The 19,328-nt window shown below is 47.1% G+C and overlaps 1 protein-coding gene and 11 non-coding genes across 15 annotated transcripts in view; 1 reads left to right on the top strand and 11 right to left on the bottom strand.

Moving 5' to 3' along the window:
- Positions 1-484, top strand: part of LOC135400266 (uncharacterized) — a 154,225-nt gene extending 153,741 nt beyond the window's left edge. For all 4 annotated transcript variants that reach the window (XR_010424571.1, XR_010424570.1, XR_010424569.1 and 1 more), the window contains one exon: positions 308-484. The gene's annotated coding sequence lies outside the window, so the exon portion shown is untranslated. The remainder of the gene's footprint in view (positions 1-307) is intronic.
- Positions 485-11,356: 10,872 nt separating this feature from the next.
- On the bottom strand, positions 11,357-11,429 carry Trnav-uac (transfer RNA valine (anticodon UAC)). The gene has a single exon. It is a non-coding gene; the product is annotated as a tRNA-Val (tRNA).
- Positions 11,430-12,223: 794 nt separating this feature from the next.
- Positions 12,224-12,296, bottom strand: Trnav-uac (transfer RNA valine (anticodon UAC)). The gene has a single exon. It is a non-coding gene; the product is annotated as a tRNA-Val (tRNA).
- Positions 12,297-12,517: 221 nt separating this feature from the next.
- Trnav-uac (transfer RNA valine (anticodon UAC)) lies at positions 12,518-12,590 on the bottom strand. The gene has a single exon. It is a non-coding gene; the product is annotated as a tRNA-Val (tRNA).
- A 3,101-nt stretch (positions 12,591-15,691) lies between these two features.
- On the bottom strand, positions 15,692-15,764 carry Trnav-uac (transfer RNA valine (anticodon UAC)). The gene has a single exon. It is a non-coding gene; the product is annotated as a tRNA-Val (tRNA).
- A 221-nt stretch (positions 15,765-15,985) lies between these two features.
- Positions 15,986-16,058, bottom strand: Trnav-uac (transfer RNA valine (anticodon UAC)). The gene has a single exon. It is a non-coding gene; the product is annotated as a tRNA-Val (tRNA).
- A 221-nt stretch (positions 16,059-16,279) lies between these two features.
- On the bottom strand, positions 16,280-16,352 carry Trnav-uac (transfer RNA valine (anticodon UAC)). Its single transcript has one exon. It is a non-coding gene; the product is annotated as a tRNA-Val (tRNA).
- A 1,320-nt stretch (positions 16,353-17,672) lies between these two features.
- Positions 17,673-17,745, bottom strand: Trnav-uac (transfer RNA valine (anticodon UAC)). Its single transcript has one exon. It is a non-coding gene; the product is annotated as a tRNA-Val (tRNA).
- A 221-nt stretch (positions 17,746-17,966) lies between these two features.
- Trnav-uac (transfer RNA valine (anticodon UAC)) lies at positions 17,967-18,039 on the bottom strand. The gene has a single exon. It is a non-coding gene; the product is annotated as a tRNA-Val (tRNA).
- Positions 18,040-18,260: 221 nt separating this feature from the next.
- Trnav-uac (transfer RNA valine (anticodon UAC)) lies at positions 18,261-18,333 on the bottom strand. The gene has a single exon. It is a non-coding gene; the product is annotated as a tRNA-Val (tRNA).
- A 221-nt stretch (positions 18,334-18,554) lies between these two features.
- Positions 18,555-18,627, bottom strand: Trnav-uac (transfer RNA valine (anticodon UAC)). Its single transcript has one exon. It is a non-coding gene; the product is annotated as a tRNA-Val (tRNA).
- A 221-nt stretch (positions 18,628-18,848) lies between these two features.
- On the bottom strand, positions 18,849-18,921 carry Trnav-uac (transfer RNA valine (anticodon UAC)). The gene has a single exon. It is a non-coding gene; the product is annotated as a tRNA-Val (tRNA).
- Positions 18,922-19,328: the final 407 nt, after the last annotated feature.

Below are 19,328 nucleotides of genomic sequence, written 5' to 3'. Positions count from 1 at the left end.
TCACCTCGTACTGTATAAAGGTATGACGCTACTGTAAGTCTGATTCTCGGTGATTACGCTCGAGTTTCGTCCGACGTTGAGTTAGTAGCTGTTCTGTACATAGCGCCAAAGCCAAGTTTGTCAGGCTATTCGGCCTGAATATGTCATTGTGAAGTAGCACAATAAAAGGTATTTCTTGTACTAAAGCCGCCCATCACACCCCATGGCTGCGAGCTTCTCACAACCCTACCACCGTTCTTATTTTTCTATTTACATTGCAACTTTCACATGCATAGCTGTATATCTGATGCCTATTTTCATCTTGCAGCCACTGAGCTCCAGTCCCCAGTTGCAGTCGTTGCCAGATGCAGTCCGACATTATCAGGCTTCTTCAAGCAAATTGCGGAGCAATATTAATGTCATGTTGTTTTCGTTACCGCAGTCATTCTGTGTACGTCTTGCTTGCAGAACCGTATGTCGATCAATAAAATACTTCATGTGACAAAAACAACCAAGGCTCCGTCGTATTCCTCTAACTCCCACTGCATTCCGACAAACGCGAACCCAAAAAAAAAAAAACAGTGAAAAGAAGAAGAAAAAAATGCAACAACAAAAGAAGACTAGAAGCAGAGCAGAGAGGAGCAAAGTAGTGAGAGAGAAACAGATGACACGTCATTTACGTCATTCGCTATATAATCAAAAAATAAAATAAAAGGTAGCTAGTCCTCACTTATTGGTCCAGCTCCGGAGGTCACGTGAGTTTTCAGCTACAATAGATTTCTACTACAGCTTCGCGCCCCTGGCGCTGCCGCCTGTTGGAGCGCTCGCGAACAAATTTGAAAGCGGCCAATCATCGCCCAGAAAACGAATTCTTCCTCATGGGAACCAATCAGTAATCACTAGCCACCGGATGTCTCCATGACGTTCAATTTATGACGTTTTCTGACGTACGATCACATGAGACGCATGAAGCGCCTCACTTTATCCCGTAAAGGAACTGGCGAGTTTCGGGCCCTTGATTCTGCTGTCCAGCTCCAACCAGGCGATCCTCGTCCAGAGCGCTGGACGGCATGGTGGTGCCACGTGTTGCGTCCCTGGCAAACTAGGGAGAGGGGGAGAGGGCAGGCGAGGATGATGCTCTCACATCCGACCCCTTTTTTTGACTCAAAGTCCCATTTGAGTGCGCAAAATATGAGCAGACAAAAATTGCTAGTCAACTTGGATGCTGAAAAAAAGTAGCACAAGTGAACACACTCTTAAAATTCATAGTCCCTTAAATATTTCGGACGTCTACGTTGTCTTCCAGATCGTTGTGACAGGGCGGTCGGTTGCTCAGGTGGAGTACTTTGATGGAGATGATTAGAATCAGCCGTCACTTCGTGCGATGACGGGTGTGATTCCTCCAACTCAAGTTGCTGGGGTGGTGAAGCCTGTAACTCTTCGATGCCTTGTGTCGGTATCGGTGGTATGTACTTTTTGAGCTGCGAAACGTACACAGTTCGGTGTATGCTGGGCTGTCTAGCTGACTGACTTAAGACAAGGGCTACTTTAAATGTGGATGGAGTGGGGCGGTCCACAAGACAATAGATTCCTTTAAAGCGAGGAGCAAGTTTTCCGAGTCTCTCGAGCACTGGTTGTTGTCGGCGATGGGTCTGGTCGTACAAGTCCTTCCTTTGAAGTTGAGCTTCTTCTGAGTTCGAAGTAGCCTCGACGCGTGTACTTTGCATGTCCAATAAACGATCTGTGAGTGACAAAGTTGTCACAGGAAGGTTGGTGCCCACAAAAGCTGGTGGAAGATCTTGATGAATAGGCATAGCTGTTGTCCCCTCAGGTGCTGAAGTGGTACCTGGCGATGGCTCTGGCTGACTTTTACTTAATGGTTTCCAGGGGGATTCCATGTTCAACAATGGTGTGTCCTGGAAAGCTAGCTACTGATAGTGGCTGTGAAAAATGAACACTGTAATTGGGAACCCTCAAACGTCCCTGTACTGCTATGTAAGGCAAGAGGCTGTGCAGGTGGCAGTGGGTTAGAGGTCGAGGAAGGGGGCTTGAGCTGACTGTCGCGAGAGGGACACTTTGATGCCAGATGACCAAGGTTCTTGCATTCGTAACAGACTGCTCGAGATAGGTCCTGTCCGCTGCGAAATGCTGGGGCACCATAATGTGCTGAAATTGCCTTATACCTAGCTTCCTGTTGGTCTGTTGGCAGATCCATTATCCGCGTGCGGTGGAGGCTAGTAGAAGGGCGTGGTGCCGTTTGAAAAGCAGTATTGCGATTGCCCTCTGGTAACGCTGAAGGGTGCGAGTTACGTGACCCTGCAGGTGGTGGCTTGAAGGACGCATTACTTGTACCTTGACTGCGAGACTGGACTTCTGTGGCTGGACGGTGGTTCGATGACTTATGAGATGCCGCACACCGTTCTTTGTACAAAATGTTTCCGTGTCAGCCGACACAAATGGTTTACCGTTATCAGTTATCGGTACTCGAAGAATCCCGAACGGTGCCAACAGCGAACGCAGCACATCCTGCACCCATCTAGATGATGCAGTGGGCACCTACCTGACCTCGAGCCACTTAGAGTAGGCATGGGCAACTATCAAGTACTGTCGGGGACACGGTTAGCTAAAATCGCCTGCCAGAACTTCCCCGTCTCATATAACCCCGGTTGCGCTTGAAAGTGTTGTGCCTTTATTGTATTTGAAGGTGGACCATGCACTGCACATGTTTATTGCACGAAAGAAATAGTCTTGCAACACCTGGAGATTTGAGACGAGATAAACCATGGAGTACGGATTTTAGACAACTGTGTCCCCTACAGTACATCTGAACTTATATGTGCTCCGCAAAATCTGCGTGTAACCCCCCATGATTTTGTTGGTCTTTTCCAATCTAAGGGGGGGGGGTACAGTCTTCCTAGGAGATTTTGCAAACTCTTGACAGATGCTACACGCTCGGACCCTGTCTTCAATCTCCAGGCCCAGTCCAGTCCAGAACACTAAAGGGGGCTAGACACGTTTAATTAGCAATTAGAGCTAATTAGGACCCTCCACAGTAGTCAGCATCATTATGACCTTTGTTGCCGCTGCGTCAGAAAAATCCTAATCATCCTCATCAGTAATCAGCATCATCCAGTGAGTCACCACACTAATTGGGGAGCATCTAACTCATACTGTAAAACTTTTACTGCTCCGACTTGCACAACAATTAAAACAACACAACAGTAGACGTTTCGCCGCCTATCCAGGCAGCATCCTCAGTACAAGCATCTAACTCGTGTCCACACCACCTTGTGTGTTGTGGGCAACTAGTGTCCATGAAAAAGAAAAAAATAGATAGAAATAGAGTAGTAGACGTGAAAGCCGTGGAATCGGACCCTCGGCTGGCACAGGTGCTCGACGCGTTGCTGGCAGCGCGCGAAGCAGATCGTGCGGTGAAGTCTTCCAAATTGAGCGAACGCGAAGCCACCTCCGTCTTATTGGAGCACGCCGCACCCGTCGCTTTCATTTTGAATTCGGAAACCACGTCCCTACGTAACACACTCAACAAGTATTTCCAGTCGTACAAGCTGGACGCCTCACTTGAATTCGCAAATAATGTCTACTCTGTGAAAATGTCGAAAGAGATGCTCGTACCGGAACCCGTTTTAAAGTTGCTACAGTTCACACCCGTCGAGGGACATGGAGAACCTCTACTGGTCTCTCTCCCAGTAGCGCGCCAATTTTCTTTTACGATCAAAACGAAAACCCCTCGATCTCTGCATGTACATCTGCCTCCCGGCTATTATGCTACACCCCAAGCACTCCTGGATGCGATAAACCAGCGCGTAGGCGAACGCGTGCGCTTCAGCTTCGACGGAACCGAACAGAAATGTAAAATTTGGCTCTCCGAGGGCCCCACCACCTAAAGACTTTCCGAGTACCTGGCTGTGCTTTTGGGCTTCGAATCGCGCACCGTGTTCACGAAAAAGGATGCCACGAGCTCCGTCGAGGTACTCCTGGAACCCCCGTTTCACAACATAATCGTCTACATGGATATCGTGGAACCCACGTACGTGGGGAGCAAGGAAAAAACGATATCAACAATACTGCCTGTTGAGGAAGGGTAAAGACGACAGACAGGAGGAGCAAGTAGACTTTACTACTCCAAACGAAAACGAGAATGCAAGCTCATGCACATAACGTGCCTGTCCATAAGATGCGCGAGAGCGGTGCGCAGTAGTTTCGTCTTCCTTAAAGGGACTATGAACTGATTTTACTCGCTTTTATCAGAAAGAAAACATCTTTCTGAGTCTAGAACCAAAGTTTTACCCTCGTCATCCGAGGAGTATTCTCGGGAGCGAATTTAAACGAAGCAACGAGGGGAGTACTGCCTGCGCCGCGCTGTGGCAATCTGCGCGCGAAATTACGGCGAGCAACTTGGCGGGACCACGGCAGGATCCGCGACACGTCATCGTGACGTGTCGTGGTCCCGCCTGGGGCATGCGCCGCAGGATCGCGCGTATGCGTTCATCAGGAGTGGAACCATGGAGGAAGGAAACACAGGAGCGGCCGTTTCGAGCAGATTTCCGTGGGACCCCTCTGTCGGTCGCTCCTGTCAAAACCGCCATTACTTCCTGTCCACCACGTGATCCTCTCTAAAGTTTCGGTTTGGCAACGCTTTGTTGCTTGCGCTGCTTTTCGTGCTTTTATGCTTTTCCAATGTCACTTACTCTTAAAATGTGAGCACCACTGCGGAAACAACGTTTTGTTAACGTGCCCTTACCGCGGTTGCGGCTGTCGTTCAACAGAAAGCAGCTCGGTCACGGGAATAACGTTTCCTTCGTAAGCACGTACTTGACCGGTTGTTTCGTACCCCTGTCTGTGAAAGAGTCATCTTGAATCGTTCCTTTGCAAGCTGGCACTGTGCTACAGCTGCAGATTCAATTGATTTCCTAAATCGTTGCACAAATTTGATTACTGGCATGCTTTACCACTTCAGCAACAAACACACAAAACGTGGCCACGTCGTCACACAAACATCGCTGCCGCGAATGATGTTTATAGTCCTGCGTGGTTGTCCTGCAGACACTGACCGGTCTTGTAGTAGAAGAGTAAACCAAGAGTAAACCTCCGAACACACACAAATAAAGATGGACGCGCGGCGTTCGTCACAATGCAGATACCTGAACTGCAAGACAATCACGGCTCCCGTCGTCTGCTTTGGGAGCTGGCCTGCGCATGCTCTTGGGGTCACGTGAGCGGTCACATGGTAGACAGGAGCATCCCAGAATGCAGTGCGAAGCTGGCACGCCCGTCCCAATGGCAAAAAGTTGGAAGGGCCGCTCCTGTGTTTCCTTCCTCCATGAGTGGAACTCTCCATGACGCCAGCTTCTGCGCGATAGTCGCAGTTGGTCGCAGTCACATCATGTGGTATTCGCCGACATGCCGAGACGATGTTGGATGGTTGGTTTCCCTAATTCACGTCAATATTCGCCGGGCATGCAAGTCCTTCGACTGAAGGAAACACGGTCAGCCCGTCCCGTCCGTAGATCACAAAATGCAGAGTAAATCAGAATCGCTTGAGAGCGCGAAGCTGCGTTGAATAATAATAGTAATGATGACGAAGAACACGAGTTGAAACACAGCACAACAAAACATTATACTACCCAGTCTTGGATAATCTGTGCAAACAAATCGAGCAACAAAAGGGGACAGCTTCCAAATATCAGTCTCACTCCACAACGCACTTGCTTTATTGTAAGATTGCCAACACGTAAATATAACTGCAACTGACGTAAATATAATTGCAACGCCAGGCGTACACCAGACACTTTCCATTGGTTACGACGATAGAACCAATACAACGTTGCGGTGAATCGCTAGAGGCCCACGTAACTCGTCAGCAGAAACCTCGTAGCCACGGAGATGCTTGACTTCCTTGTTGTCAACGGCAGCCGAACAGAAGACGATTACATTCGATGAAGAAGTGCAGCAAACGATTCACACACAGAAAGCTGTTCATTATAGCGTGTCATCCGAACGTCAGAACGCCTACGACCGCGACAAACGTAATGCTTTAACCTTCGGACGCGACCAGAGACATTGTGACCTTCTAGATGCGACTGGCAGGAGCCAGTGGCAAGCATTACCAGCTCTCACCAACTCCCTATAGAGCCCATAGTATAGCCAGGCTCCCACAGCTCCCCATATAGCCCATAGTTTGAGATAATTCAGGCAACACTGGGCATGCAACCAATGAAAATGAACTATGATGCCTACCATTCGGCCAATCAGGAGTCTCTCAGTTCGGCTCGCCTTTCGGCCTGGTACTGGCTACCATCGGCTTTTACTTTTACTGGCTTTCATGCCCGACGCTCGTTATCCCGTATTCCAGAACAACTAGGCAAATTTTTGACAAAATACACATTTATTTGAAACATCGTGCAATACTTGAAACATCGTACTGACTCAATAGTCTGACACAAATATTCACCGTGCGTAGAGTCCAAATCGTTGCGTTCGTTGACCAAGTTCGAACTCGCAAAACACACACAGTCTACTCCTAGAAGCGAGCGACGCTGACACGAGTGCATGCGATTTCACGGTGACCATCTCCTTTCGTTGGTCGCAGTGTGAAGGTTTCAACGAAGCGGGAAATGCTTGTCGCACAGACACCGAATCTCGTCTCCGTTGTGGCTGCATTTGGAAATGCGACGGCGCTCACAAGCGTTCCTCAAGCGTCAGCTCACCACTGCATTCCAGTTCTGAACTCGAGAGACTGTTCGTACGTAGGATACTTGCGTCGGGAAACACCACAAAACGCGCTGAGTCACTTTGACACACTAACAAATCTGCGACTTCTCCACTTCTCTTTGAACAATGCGGTCATAGTCATACGGTGCTGGTGCTGTCAACCGACATCGTCGAGACGCCGCTGCGACTTCTCTCCCTTCTCTTCTCGTAATTGCCCGCCAGGCAGGCAGCCCGCGAAAGAATGCTCTTTTGAAACTTTGCCAACCAATAGCGGAGCGCGCAATGTCCTTCGGCCAATGGGTATCAACTATGATGCCTGACGGAGTAATACCACGTGTTTATGACGTGCAAACATTTTTTTTAGAGCCGCGAAGAGGGGGAGCTATGGGGGCCTAGTATAGCTAAATTCACACAACACTGGGCACACGACCAATAAGAGTGCAGCGATTGCTCCCTCAATCCTCCAATCAGAAGTCTTTCCGTCTGGCTCGCAGCCCGACCGGTTGTGGCTGTTGCTGACTTCATGCCTGCTGACTTGTTGCTTCCTCTAAGTCTACTAGCTTTCATGCACGTCGTAAAGTTATTCCGTGATTCCCAAACAACTGTGAAAGGTGTCGTAATGAACAGAAATTTATTTATAATGACACAATCCCCAGGTTGACACATATACATGCACTGAGCCTACTGAGTCCATTATGGTAGCTCGAAAGGGTGGTACTTCGACCGCGCCGCTTCTCCCGTACATCGGAGCACGCCGCCGCTTGAAGACGGCGCCAGCGGGCGCTGGGAGTCTGAGGTATGCTATGTTCGCCGCGTTCGCGCGTACGTTTTGCTTGCGTCCCTTGCCCGCGCGTCTATTTTTTTGCCTTTTTAGCGTTTCGTGTCTCTCGGCAAGTGACCACTTGGTTCTCTCAGCGCACAGGGATGACACCTGAATGCCTGGACAACGTAAGCAGCGTGTCAAACACTGTTTTGTGCCCGGCTGCAACACTGGATACCGTTCCGCAACTGGAAAGTTCGCGCTCTTCGCCGTTCCGCAGGACCCAGAAAGGTTTCAAGAATGGAATCAGCGTACACAAAGTGCAGACATGCCTCTCCAAACGCATTCGGCCGTTTGCGAAATACACTTCGACGCGCTTTTACGCCAACGCACTTGTCGTGAACGTCAAGATCGAGCCGATGAAGCGTGACCGGCCTGCCCTGAAAGATGGTGCGGTACGCACAATACCCCCGGACGCAAAAATTCCCGGACAAATTCCAAGAAACTGCCCGCTCAGCGCAAGAGGAGGAACCAAGGGAAGAGCAAAAAACAAAAAAAAAAACGATGAAACGGTTTAGTGGAATCCTTTGGTGCAACTGGTTACCGGATTCTTTGGACTGGATGGTTCCACGTTTATTGTGTCCCTTCTCCCCCATTCCCAGGTGGATTCACTAAATAAGGAGCGTTTCAGTGCATGGGTGATGAAGCTGTGGACGTCGAGAATACGTCGGCACAGAAGGACCCTTCCCTTCTTCCTTTGAAGCAGCTTTTCACTAGATTTTTCAGCATGTACAAATTACATCCTGACAGCCTCCATGAGTTGACCACCAGTGCTCGAGCCTCAACACAGCAAGTTGGTTGTGAGCTCCACAGAAATGAACTAACAGGTGCTGTGTGCAAGTTTTATTTGATCACAAGGCTTTATTTTTACGTGAAGGGCGTAAACCTCGACAGACAGCAGAGTACGCAGGAATATATGTCCAAACAGTCTTGATTAAACTAATATAGCACGCTGGAAGGCCAGGCCAAGCGCTTTATTTATTTATTTATTATTTATTTAAACAAGCTTTATTATTATTTATTTAATATTTATTTTATTTCCGTTGCGGTAGCTGCTATATGCTGGTGGCCAAGACTTCTGGGCAGGGCTGTAAGATTGTTCTAGTCATAAATAGTCATAAATGTATCCTGTTTGTGCAGTAAAGTGCCGTTATTGCTGAGGAAAGGGCGGATAACTAAAAGATATAATATGTAATTGGAGCAGCCGCGGCAGCCTTTTGCGCTCGCTAGAATCTGTCGGCTGTTATCGTACGAATTGCGTTTTGTTGTTATTGTTTTTCATGTGAAAGCCCCGCATTTGTTCAGGAATACACGTAGCCCCTGCTCGTAGTGTCTCGGCTAAAAATAAGCTCCGACACACTCAGCATAGTTTTGGCGCTCTATGGCCTTTGTTGCCTTTGTGCCATTAAACACATAATCAATCAATCAATCAATCAAAAATAAGCTCGCACAAAAATGCTTCCGAACGCGATTATTGGCGAAACTCATCGAAATGCGAACCGCCGACTGGGGAAAGAACGCATACCTCCAGAGCCTCTGCATACCTCCGGCTCGGAGCGCCCTCTGCGCCTTTCTTCCAGCGGGAGCGTGCGCTTCTCTCTCCGGTCGGGGTGCCACCCTTTCTAGCTACCATAAGTCCATTGCGTAGCGCTTCCTAGCACAATTTGCAAAACTTGCAAAACACGCATATCGACACAGCTTATTCCCAGCAACGAACAACTGTCACATACTTGCGCAAAATCGCTTGATCATCATGTCCTTGCCTGCTCCACGTCAAACATAAAATGCTGCTTCATGAATCGTATTTTCTTGTTACCGCTATGCACATCTGACGGCACTCGAACATGTTCATCGAGCCAGAATTCACGACAACACTTCAGTTTGAAATCCGATTGGCTGTTCGTAGACCGATGCTTGTGGCGAGAAACAGTACAACACGATCAAAGACACCATAATACACGGATAAAACGGCGATCGGCGAACGCACTTGCGTGAGCTCACCATACTTGCGTCCCAACGAAAGACACCGCCAACGCGGCGCCCACCGTTCAGATTCAGATTTCAAATGAAACCGCCGCAGTGTTGCCACACGCAAAAAATATTTATCTGTAGATCCGAGTCCGAAAAATCTGTAGATCGAGCTAAAAATCTGTAGCCACTCAAAACTCAGTCACTTGAACGTTTTGCCTTCGAATCTGGAATGTCTGCCTGCGTCTCTAAATTAGTGGAAGAGCAAGGGCTTATTTCGTTCCACTGCTGAAGACCACAGCCGGAATTTCTTGCTGCGGCGCACTGCCGTTGGAACTTTCGGTTTCGGTTTGCGATGTCGCGTTTTTTATGATTGCAGCGGACTTAAGTGTCTGCTCCAATCACAAAAAAAAGTGTCACTGCACGTAGATTTTAATATTTTGACATGTGTATTCACATCAGCTGTGGCGCTCCAATGCAAGAATAACCGATCGCGTGTAGTAGTAACATTTCTCTCGCTCGTTCCACCATCGCAGTGATGAGCGAGGATCACAATGGACCACAAAAACAATAAAGCTCGATATATTATTTCCACAGACATAGTGAAAGCGTACATGCGTTACGTGAATTATAAACGTTTGGTTTCACTTCAAAGCCAGCCAAGTCAAGTCTGTGAGGCAAACTGGTAACGCGCACATACTCAAGAGGTGGTGGTGCTGGTGAAAGAGCTCGCCAAATATTCAAGAAAACTGATTTAATGTTCAGGCTCGCCAATGGTTCGTTCGCTGAAGACGTCCTTCTCCTCCGGCGAGCCCCTCCAGTTTCGTGATCGACGGATCAAATCCTTGTCAATGGCGAAGGCAAAGCAGCTTGACCCAACAGCATGTGTTTTGTATGCAGGAGGCCAGTTGTGGTGGTGGTTGAGAGGCTGTTTCTTTGATTCGTTTTCATCAAATTAACTGCAGAAAATATTCTAAAAAATAGTCGGACAAACACTCATTCCCGCGTTCTGCTGACGTTTTTCATCGTTGTCGTTTTGTGCACTGATGCGAAACACGTACTGCGTCGAGTGATCCATTCATTGTACCAAAAATCATGAGATTTCCATAAATCTCTGTAGATCTGTAGATTTTTCAAAAAGTAGGTAGATCTCATGATAAATCTGTAGGTGTGGCAACGCTGCGCCGAAGGAGAACGCTGCACGCAGGCCAGGAAGCGCGAAGTGCCGTTTTCAAATTCTGGCAACCAATCCGGACACGCTTGTGGCGTCCCATCAACAGAGAGGCACGGATTGCTCCGTGCGCGGTAACACCCATTTTGATACAGATTTTGCGAGAGCTGTGGGGGGCTGGCATTACTTGCCATTTCGCAAAACCGGTGACGTAACGTGAATCGGAAAAAGAGTCCGTACAGTTGCTCAATATACAGGAGAATGCGCGCGGGAGAGGAGGAATGTGGAAGAGACACTTCAGGCGCGTGCTTCTCACAGGGTGGAGCGATTTCGCCCGGAAAAATTTCTCGCATCTTAGTTTCTCGTCGGGAAGAACAGTTTCAGGAAAGAAAAATTGTGGGGGGATCGGAGCGATGACTTGGGGGGAGGGGGAGTGTTAAAGGGACTATGAAATTTCCCGCAATGTCCCTCCCCCCCGCAATGACTTGTCTTGGCCTTTGTTGCCTTTGTGCCATTAAACGCATAATCTCTCTCACTCTCGCAATGACTTGTCATTAGTCGAGCTCCAAGCGGTGGATCAGCTGAAGTGGTGTGTGTATTTTTCCACGAACAAGTTCGTTCTTTCATTCGCTGCACATGTGTCGAACGACCATACTTGCGTTGGGACAAAAACGCAACAGTAGAGTTGTTTCCGCTCGGGTTCGAACCGAGGACCTTGTGCGTGTAAAGCACACGTGATAACCACTACACCACGGAAACTTTTTTTTTGTCTTTTCCACCTTTATTTTCCAGAGCTTACAACTCTGAGTCACGTCGACTCAATACCTCACAATACCATACACAATACGACAAAATCACAGAGAGAGAATACGGTGTTTCTCCTCTATACCGGACACGTTAATAACACAACTTCTACAAAACATTCAGCCTTTCGCAGACTGTATCTAACCACTCAGGCACTTCTAAGAGCTGAGTACAAGCTAACTTTAACTGCAGTAGTTCGGCATTGAAATATTTCATAGGAGGACACAAGGGCTCTCCGTTCCTATCGGCCATACGAAGCTTCCACGAACAGTACATGGCAACAAGAAGAACGATATCGTATCTCACGACTGCGTTCTTAAGATGGTACGTTTCATACAGTCTGCGAAAGGCTGTATGTTTTGTAGAAGTTGTGTTATTGACGTGTCCGGTATAGAGGAGAAACATCGTATTCTCTCTCTGTGATTGTGTCGTATTGTGTATGGTATTGTGAGTTATTGAGTCGTACGTGACTCAGAGTAGTAAGCTCTGAAAAATAAAGGTGGAAAAGAAAACAAAAACCACGGAAACGATTGCGTTCTTAACATTGTACGTTTCATGTCATGGAAAAAGCATATTCTAAAGGGAATTGGATGAATGGTTCTGAAGCAGACGTAGTCCACCTGTCTCTACCGCAGGAATCAAGTGTGGATCATTGCGTGTATTTTTCCATGAACAAGTTCGTTCTTTCATTCGCTGGGCATGGGTCGAGCAACCATACTTGCGTTGGGACAAAAACGCATCAGTAGAGTTGTTTCCGCTCGGGATCGAACCGAGGACCTTGTGCGTGTAAAGCACACGTGATAACCACTACACCACGGAAACGACTGCATTCTTAAGATGGTACGTTTCATGTCATGGAAAAAGCATATTCTAAAGGGAATTGGATGAATGGTTGTGAAGCAGACGTAGTCCACCTGTCTCTACCGCAGGAATCACGTGTGGATCATTGCGTGTATTTTTCCATGAACAAGTTCGTTCTTTCATTCGCTGGGCATGGGTCGAGCAACCATACTTGCGTTGGGACAAAAACGCATCAGTAGAGTTGTTTCCGCTCGGGATCGAACCGAGGACCTTGTGCGTGTAAAGCACACGTGATAACCACTACACCACGGAAACGACTGCATTCTTAAGATGGTACGTTTCATGTCATGGAAAAAGCATATTCTAAAGGGAATTGGATGAATGGTTGTGAAGCAGACATAGTCCACCTGTCTCTACCGCAGGAATCACGTGTGGATCATTGCGTGTATTTTTCCATGAACAAGTTCGTTCTTTCATTCGCTGCGCATGGGTCGAGCGACCATACTTGCGTTGGGACAAAAACGCAACAGTATAGTTGTTTCCGCTCGGGATCGAACCGAGGACCTTGTGCGTGTAAAGCACACGTGATAACCACGGAAACGACTGCGTTCTTAAGATGGTATACGTTTCATGTCATGGAAAAAGCATATTCTAAAGGGAATTGGATGAATGGTTGTGAAGCAGACATAGTCCACCTGTCTCTACCGCAGGAATCACGTGTGGATCATTGCGTGTATTTTTCCATGAACAAGTTCGTTCTTTCATTCGCTGCGCATGGGTCGAGCGACCATACTTGCGTTGGGACAAAAACGCAACAGTATAGTTGTTTCCGCTCGGGATCGAACCGAGGACCTTGTGCGTGTAAAGCACACGTGATAACCACGGAAACGACTGCGTTCTTAAGATGGTATACGTTTCATGTCATGGAAAAAGCATATTCTAAAGGGAATTGGATGAATGGTTGTGAAGCAGACATAGTCCACCTGTCTCTACCGCAGGAATCACGTGTGGATCATTGCGTGTATTTTTCCATGAACAAGTTCGTTCTTTCATTCGCTGCGCATGGGTCGAGCGACCATACTTGCGTTGGGACAAAAACGCAACAGTATAGTTGTTTCCGCTCGGGATCGAACCGAGGACCTTGTGCGTGTAAAGCACACGTGATAACCACGGAAACGACTGCGTTCTTAAGATGGTATACGTTTCATGTCATGGAAAAAGCATATTCTAAAGGGAATTGGATGAATGGTTGTGAAGCAGACATAGTCCACCTGTCTCTACCGCAGGAATCACGTGTGGATCATTGCGTGTATTTTTCCATGAACAAGTTCGTTCTTTCATTCGCTGCGCATGGGTCGAGCGACCATACTTGCGTTGGGACAAAAACGCAACAGTATAGTTGTTTCCGCTCGGGATCGAACCGAGGACCTTGTGCGTGTAAAGCACACGTGATAACCACGGAAACGACTGCGTTCTTAAGATGGTATACGTTTCATGTCATGGAAAAAGCATATTCTAAAGGGAATTGGATGAATGGTTGTGAAGCAGACATAGTCCACCTGTCTCTACCGCAGGAATCACGTGTGGATCATTGCGTGTATTTTTCCATGAACAAGTTCGTTCTTTCATTCGCTGCGCATGGGTCGAGCGACCATACTTGCGTTGGGACAAAAACGCAACAGTATAGTTGTTTCCGCTCGGGATCGAACCGAGGACCTTGTGCGTGTAAAGCACACGTGATAACCACGGAAACGACTGCGTTCTTAAGATGGTATACGTTTCATGTCATGGAAAAAGCATATTCTAAAGGGAATTGGATGAATGGTTGTGAAGCAGACATAGTCCACCTGTCTCTACCGCAGGAATCACGTGTGGATCATTGCGTGTATTTTTCCATGAACAAGTTCGTTCTTTCATTCGCTGCGCATGGGTCGAGCGACCATACTTGCGTTGGGACAAAAACGCAACAGTATAGTTGTTTCCGCTCGGGATCGAACCGAGGACCTTGTGCGTGTAAAGCACACGTGATAACCACGGAAACGACTGCGTTCTTAAGATGGTATACGTTTCATGTCATGGAAAAAGCATATTCTAAAGGGAATTGGATGAATGGTTGTGAAGCAGACATAGTCCACCTGTCTCTACCGCAGGAATCACGTGTGGATCATTGCGTGTATTTTTCCATGAACAAGTTCGTTCTTTCATTCGCTGCGCATGGGTCGAGCGACCATACTTGCGTTGGGACAAAAACGCAACAGTATAGTTGTTTCCGCTCGGGATCGAACCGAGGACCTTGTGCGTGTAAAGCACACGTGATAACCACGGAAACGACTGCGTTCTTAAGATGGTATACGTTTCATGTCATGGAAAAAGCATATTCTAAAGGGAATTGGATGAATGGTTGTGAAGCAGACATAGTCCACCTGTCTCTACCGCAGGAATCACGTGTGGATCATTGCGTGTATTTTTCCATGAACAAGTTCGTTCTTTCATTCGCTGCGCATGGGTCGAGCGACCATACTTGCGTTGGGACAAAAACGCAACAGTATAGTTGTTTCCGCTCGGGATCGAACCGAGGACCTTGTGCGTGTAAAGCACACGTGATAACCACGGAAACGACTGCGTTCTTAAGATGGTATACGTTTCATGTCATGGAAAAAGCATATTCTAAAGGGAATTGGATGAATGGTTGTGAAGCAGACATAGTCCACCTGTCTCTACCGCAGGAATCACGTGTGGATCATTGCGTGTATTTTTCCATGAACAAGTTCGTTCTTTCATTCGCTGCGCATGGGTCGAGCGACCATACTTGCGTTGGGACAAAAACGCAACAGTATAGTTGTTTCCGCTCGGGATCGAACCGAGGACCTTGTGCGTGTAAAGCACACGTGATAACCACGGAAACGACTGCGTTCTTAAGATGGTATACGTTTCATGTCATGGAAAAAGCATATTCTAAAGGGAATTGGATGAATGGTTGTGAAGCAGACATAGTCCACCTGTCTCTACCGCAGGAATCACGTGTGGATCATTGCGTGTATTTTTCCATGAACAAGTTCGTTCTTTCATTCGCTGCGCATGGGTCGAGCGACCATACTTGCGTTGGGACAAAAACGCAACAGTATAGTTGTTTCCGCTCGGGATCGAACCGAGGACCTTGTGCGTGTAAAGCACACGTGATAACCACGGAAACGACTGCGTTCTTAAGATGGTATACGTTTCATGTCATGGAAAAAGCATATTCTAAAGGGAATTGGATGAATGGTTGTGAAGCAGACATAGTCCACCTGTCTCTACCGCAGGAATCACGTGTGGATCATTGCGTGTATTTTTCCATGAACAAGTTCGTTCTTTCATTCGCTGCGCATGGGTCGAGCGACCATACTTGCGTTGGGACAAAAACGCAACAGTATAGTTGTTTCCGCTCGGGATCGAACCGAGGACCTTGTGCGTGTAAAGCACACGTGATAACCACTACACCACGGAAACGACTGCATTCTTAAGATGGTACGTTTCATGTCATGGAAAAAGCATATTCTAAAGGGAATTGGATGAATGGTTGTGAAGCAGACATAGTCCACCTGTCTCTACCGCAGGAATCACGTGTGGATCATTGCGTGTATTTTTCCATGAACAAGTTCGTTCTTTCATTCGCTGCGCATGGGTCGAGCGACCATACTTGCGTTGGGACAAAAACGCAACAGTATAGTTGTTTCCGCTCGGGATCGAACCGAGGACCTTGTGCGTGTAAAGCACACGTGATAACCACTACACCACGGAAACGACTGCATTCTTAAGATGGTACGTTTCATGTCATGGAAAAAGCATATTCTAAAGGGAATTGGATGAATGGTTGTGAAGCAGACATAGTCCACCTGTCTCTACCGCAGGAATCACGTGTGGATCATTGCGTGTATTTTTCCATGAACAAGTTCGTTCTTTCATTCGCTGCGCATGGGTCGAGCGACCATACTTGCGTTGGGACAAAAACGCAACAGTATAGTTGTTTCCGCTCGGGATCGAACCGAGGACCTTGTGCGTGTAAAGCACACGTGATAACCACTACACCACGGAAACGACCGCATTTTTTTTTTTTCCACCAGGTAATAACGTTTATTTACAAACATTAAAATAAGCTATGACTGTACAGTGTTAATGAGTGATGTATGATGAATGAATGATGCACACCGTAGCATCCAAATACACAGGATACAAAAAAATACATGGTACACAACACACAGGTTACACAGGTCACATACAGAGAGTAAAAATTTACATACATACACAGGATAGAAAAAAAAGACATGGTACACAACGCACAGGTTAAACACGTCCCACACAGAGAGTAATAATTTACATAGTGGACAGCGATTCACACAGATGCTCTAACCACGGTGGTGCTTCCAAATGCTGCATGCAGCATAGCTTCAGCTGCGTTATTTCTACTTTAAAATACTGCATGGGCGACGCCAATGGCTCTTCATTTCTGTCTGCCATACGCAGCTTCCACAAGCAATACATAGCTATCAGCATGACAATATCGTAGCGTATATCTTCATTCGGATGTAATGGTAGGAATCTGATTGTATGTGGATTCAGAGAGAGGCGTTTATTTAGTACTTTAATCTGTATGTCGTCCCAGAAAAACTGTGCTTCCGTACAATCAAGAAAGATGTGGTCAACGGTTTCAGGGACTTTGCAAAACCTGCAGTTGGCAGACCATGGAACATATATGCCTTTCTGTTCCAACCATGCTTTCACAGAGAGCGTTGATGTATGAAGCTTGAAAAAGAATGTTTTCATATTCGGCTTTATGTGCATGCGTTTGACCCTGTGTAAAACGTCCGCTCCAGGCCACTCAGACGGAATTTGCCTGTAAATTGGCACGGGAAACAAGGTATCTATCAAATGGGCTGCCAACACTTTCTTTGAAACCGAAAAGAGGTAATCTGGGGTAAACCTGACTTTTAGAAAGTTGACGCAGTCCACGACCTCCTGATAAAACCCTGTCAACTGCAAGTCTTGCTCGTGGAAGCCAACATATATATCAGGCATATAGTTGTAGGCTACTGCTCTCTTCACGGCGTCTAATAGGGGGTGCACAGACTGCCTATAAAACCAGAGTCTCATAATTAGCTGCTTTACAAACAAGTGCTGTAGACCTAAACCCGGAAACGACTGCATTCTTAAGATGGTACGTTTCATGTCATGGAAAAAGCATATTCTAAAGGGAATTGGATGAATGGTTGTGAAGCAGACATAGTCCACCTGTCTCTACCGCAGGAATCACGTGTGGATCATTGCGTGTATTTTTCCATGAACAAGTTCGTTCTTTCATTCGCTGCGCATGGGTCGAGCGACCATACTTGCGTTGGGACAAAAACGCAACAGTATAGTTGTTTCCGCTCGGGATCGAACCGAGGACCTTGTGCGTGTAAAGCACACGTGATAACCACTACACCACGGAAACGACTGCATTCTTAAGATGGTACGTTTCATGTCATGGAAAAAGCATATTCTAAAGGGAATTGGATGAATGGTTGTGAAGCAGACATAGTCCACCTGTCTCTACCGCAGGAATCACGTGTGGATCATTGCGTGTATTTTTCCATGAACAAGTTCGTTCTTTCATTCGCTGCGCATGGGTCGAGCGACCATACTTGCGTTGGGACAAAAACGCAACAGTATAGTTGTTTCCGCTCGGGATCGAACCGAGGACCTTGTGCGTGTAAAGCACACGTGATAACCACTACACCACGGAAACGACTGCATTCTTAAGATGGTACGTTTCATGTCATGGAAAAAGCATATTCTAAAGGGAATTGGATGAATGGTTGTGAAGCAGACATAGTCCACCTGTCTCTACCGCAGGAATCACGTGTGGATCATTGCGTGTATTTTTCCATGAACAAGTTCGTTCTTTCATTCGCTGCGCATGGGTCGAGCGACCATACTTGCGTTGGGACAAAAACGCAACAGTATAGTTGTTTCCGCTCGGGATCGAACCGAGGACCTTGTGCGTGTAAAGCACACGTGATAACCACTACACCACGGAAACGACTGCATTCTTAAGATGGTACGTTTCATGTCATGGAAAAAGCATATTCTAAAGGGAATTGGATGAATGGTTGTGAAGCAGACATAGTCCACCTGTCTCTACCGCAGGAATCACGTGTGGATCATTGCGTGTATTTTTCCATGAACAAGTTCGTTCTTTCATTCGCTGCGCATGGGTCGAGCGACCATACTTGCGTTGGGACAAAAACGCAACAGTATAGTTGTTTCCGCTCGGGATCGAACCGAGGACCTTGTGCGTGTAAAGCACACGTGATAACCACTACACCACGGAAACGACTGCATTCTTAAGATGGTACGTTTCATGTCATGGAAAAAGCATATTCTAAAGGGAATTGGATGAATGGTTGTGAAGCAGACATAGTCCACCTGTCTCTACCGCAGGAATCACGTGTGGATCATTGCGTGTATTTTTCCATGAACAAGTTCGTTCTTTCATTCGCTGCGCATGGGTCGAGCGACCATACTTGCGTTGGGACAAAAACGCAACAGTATAGTTGTTTCCGCTCGGGATCGAACCGAGGACCTTGTGCGTGTAAAGCACACGTGATAACCACTACACCACGGAAACGACTGCATTCTTAAGATGGTACGTTTCATGTCATGGAAAAAGCATATTCTAAAGGGAATTGGATGAATGGTTGTGAAGCAGACATAGTCCACCTGTCTCTACCGCAGGAATCACGTGTGGATCATTGCGTGTATTTTTCCATGAACAAGTTCGTTCTTTCATTCGCTGCGCATGGGTCGAGCGACCATACTTGCGTTGGGACAAAAACGCAACAGTATAGTTGTTTCCGCTCGGGATCGAACCGAGGACCTTGTGCGTGTAAAGCACACGTGATAACCACGGAAACGACTGCGTTCTTAAGATGGTATACGTTTCATGTCATGGAAAAAGCATATTCTAAAGGGAATTGGATGAATGGTTGTGAAGCAGACATAGTCCACCTGTCTCTACCGCAGGAATCACGTGTG

Source organism: Ornithodoros turicata, chromosome 7 (assembly GCF_037126465.1).
Source record: "Ornithodoros turicata isolate Travis chromosome 7, ASM3712646v1, whole genome shotgun sequence".
Classification (NCBI taxonomy): Eukaryota; Metazoa; Arthropoda; class Arachnida; order Ixodida; family Argasidae; genus Ornithodoros; species Ornithodoros turicata.
Note: the sequence above shows the minus strand (reverse complement) of the source record. Positions and strands in the feature narration are given on the sequence as shown.